The sequence below is a fragment of the Chiloscyllium plagiosum genome, unplaced genomic scaffold (genome assembly GCF_037043375.1).
Source record: "Chiloscyllium plagiosum isolate Xiang-an unplaced genomic scaffold, Cpla_swu_hap1 HiC_scaffold_3, whole genome shotgun sequence".
NCBI classification, from domain to species: domain Eukaryota; kingdom Metazoa; phylum Chordata; class Chondrichthyes; order Orectolobiformes; family Hemiscylliidae; genus Chiloscyllium; species Chiloscyllium plagiosum.
Genome location: NW_028270141.1, coordinates 18,538,527 through 18,542,132, shown reverse-complemented (window position 1 = coordinate 18,542,132; position 3,606 = coordinate 18,538,527).

The following is a 3,606-nucleotide window of genomic DNA, read 5'->3' as shown; positions in this document are numbered from 1 at the left end:
TATCAATAATGCACAGGTCAGGTCTTTCTGAACTTTTCTGTGTTGAAACTCCATATAATTCAACCTACACACTCCTGCCCCGGGCACACTCTGTTGAAATCAATACAAATGCAAGGAACTTACCTGCTGGAATTTATTTGCTCTTTAAACATCTAAACTCCAGCAGTTCTACCTCTGCATTTTCAGTTCCTCTCAGTCTTCAGGCTTTTGAGGTGAAAGCTTGATATCAACCACTCACCAGTCCCTGACTCACCACAATTGATTTCACACTAGGTGGTGGTATCCTGAATTCTGGCCTCTCCTATGTGGGCACTTTGTTTTAAACAACCAGTTAAACTGCATCCAAGTTTCTATCAACTACTCTACTGCAGCTGCCCAGTAGGGGTAGTGTTATGATTTATAGTGACCAATCATCCAATCTTCCCACATTCCAAAACCAAAAACACTTAACTCCATTCAACATCTCTCTGTGATTCAACTTGGAAGCTTGCCTTACTGATAACTACTGACATAAACTGTGCCCCTAACTTCATAAATATGTCCGTTTAAGGCAGCAAGATATCACCATTTGCTGATGTACAGCAAGCCAGCTCGCTACATTATGTTCTCCTTTAAGTTCAACAAGCTGCCAAGTCCAACAAAAATGCCAATTTCAATTGCTGCATTCAACATACACCCTGCAGACTTGCTGATACAACATATTTATAAAAGCTAATCCCATTAAATAACACATCTGCACTGCAATGATTTGGTGAAGCATTGCTTCATATTTGCATAATTTATGAGGCTTTATCCAGAAATGAAGGAATTGCTGGAGACTTTTGAGTTGCCAAGGTTTTATCTTGCATGCCAGTCCACTAATCTTCAATTCTGCTTACAATACTCTAAAGTAAACAAAAAAGAGCTCTTGCTTCAAATTAAGTTCTACTAATTTTAAACCTCCTTGTCTAAGATTCTGAAGCATGCATTTTATCCTTTTGCAGTAGAGTGGAACCTTTGCCAAAGTTTTGTGTGTTTCCTCAAGGGAGGTACGTTATTTGACTGGAAAAAAGCACCGTGACGTACTGCTGAATAAATGCTATTAATTCATTTAAAATATTCCTGACATGCTTCTTTTTTCTCATTGATGCGATTTAGAAGGAACAGTGGGTAGGATAAAATTTTGCATGACTCTTTGAAAGAGTAAATGCCCGTGAGTAGGTTATGGCTCTGACACAATTTGAGTTATGTTGCACTCCACCCTATCTGATGCCCTACAGCCTTTGAGTGGAGAATCACCTGGATTTTGGAACAATCTCATGATGGAGAGGTGGTTTTCTCCCCCTAGTTATAGTTGATAAGCCTAAGAATTAATATTACCTGTATATTGTAACATAGAGAAAGTGAGGACTACAGATACTGGAGATCAGAGTAGAAAAGTGTGACGCTGGAAAAGCGCAGCAGGTCAGGCAACTGAGGAGCAGGAGAATCGACGTTTCGGCCAAAAGACCTTCGACTCTGTATATTGTAACAGTCACGTAATCACAAACAATAGTGAGAATGACTACAAATAAGTTTTTATAATCTTGTTATGACAGACATTGAATCCCCACAATATGGAAGCAGGCCATTCAGCCATCAAGTCCACATTGACCTTTCAAAGAGCATCCCACCCAGATTCATCCTCATCTCTCTAACCACACATTTCCCATGGCTAACCCACTTAGGCTGCACATTCTTGAACACTAAGGGCAATTTAGCATGGTCTATTCATCTAATCTATGCATTTTTGTGACTGTGGGAAGAAACCGGAGTACCCGGAGGAAACCCATGAAGACATGGGGAGAGTGTGCAATCTCTATACAGACAGTCGTCCAAGGGTGTAATTGATCCTGGGTCCTTTGTGTTGACCACTGAGTCACTGGGCTGTATCTTCTGTTGAGACTTTTTCTTGGTACATCCTCCAACACAGACCATTGAACAGTCCCTTAGACTGTCTTAGGAAGGTGGATTGGTGGCATCACTACCCCATCCATAAGCCACCTTAGGTTGATAACATGATATCATGCTCTAACATGTTGGTCCTGGTGTACACTGTTATAAGGTCCAGAGAAGACCAACAGAGAAAAGAATCTAGAAGATTCCAAATAAAAAAAATTGTGATCAATGAGTTACCACCTTAAGACCATTTGCCTTTTTTTAGGAAAGACTCAACTATTTAGTCAGCTATAAGCATTTAAGCAAATGTCAGTTAGTGCAGGCTCATGGATGCAGTAGCAGATTTAACAGCTGTCCTTAGGTTAAAAGCTGTACTTAGGGGAGTAAGTGCAGAGAAATCAGTATGGGCTTTTAGGCAATCTATTTGGGTAGAAAGGACCAGGCTGCAGTTGGCATTTGGTGGTACAATAAGTGAGGGTTCTACTGGTAAGTTAAATAAACAAGGGAAAGGAAAGAAAAATTAGATAGATTATGCAAAACCCAGGCTGGAAACTGAAAAATTACAGTTGGTGCACTAACTGTAATTAGCAGAATTAGTATTGGATGAGCATTGCTGCAGTTGCTCACTCACTCCGTGCCTACATAGGTGCCCACAATATCTATGCATCTAGGGAACAGGAGAATCGACGTTTCGGGCATTAGCCCTTCTTCAGGAATGCCCGAAACGTCGATTCTCCTGTTCCCTAGATGCTGCCTGACCTGCTGCGTTTTTCCAGCAACACATTTCCATCTCTGATCTCCAGCATCTGCAGTCCTCACTTTCTCCCCACAATATCTATGCCATGTCTTTTTGCACTTTGCCCTTTCAGCCAGAGATACCAGGCTCATTTTACTGCTGTCTTTCCATGTCATTTTGTGCAACACAATGGAAGGAAGCTTGTCCCAGTTGTTGGCATGCCTCAGCCTGGTCAATGGAGATAAGCTTTTGCGCAAGGGATCCCAACAGAGTAAGGCAAAAGTGAGGCCTGCAGATGCTGGAGATCAGAGTCTAGATTGGAGTGGTGCTGAAAAAACACAGCAGGTCAGGCAACATCCGAGGAGCAGGAAAATCGACGTTTCGGGCAAAAGCCGTTCATCAGGAATGAAGAGCTTTTGCCCAAAATGTCGATTTTCCTGCTCCTTGTATGTGCCTGACCTGCTGTGCTTTTCCAGCACCAGTCTAATCTCAACAGAGTAAGTCAAGGGCACCCTCTGTTACTAGTCCTGGGTCAGCTAAGGGCAGTTAATCAGGGTCCTCTCCTCATAAGGGATGAGAGCTGAATGATGGGTAGCCCGCAAACCATCTCAACTCCTCTTGCCCTACTGTGGGTTGTTTTCCTTATGGAATGAATGAGCAGTGTATTATGGAAGATGAAAATGGGTGCCACTGCTATTCCTGTTGCTGTAGGTGGGAAGGTGCCTCAAATGAGTGAGTTCGCAGTTCAGAGGGCATGTAGCATTAGTGGTGGCAGGGTTGGGTGGATGAGGTCTAGTAGGGAAGAGGAAGTGTTGCTGACAGTCGTGAGAATGTTAGAGCATGGGCCTTGGTGGGAGGTGGGTACAGTAGCAGAGATAGAGTGAGTGCGATGTATCGGAAAGATTGTATCACTTGGGCTGGCAGAGTGGAGAAGGTCATTGACCATCTTCCTA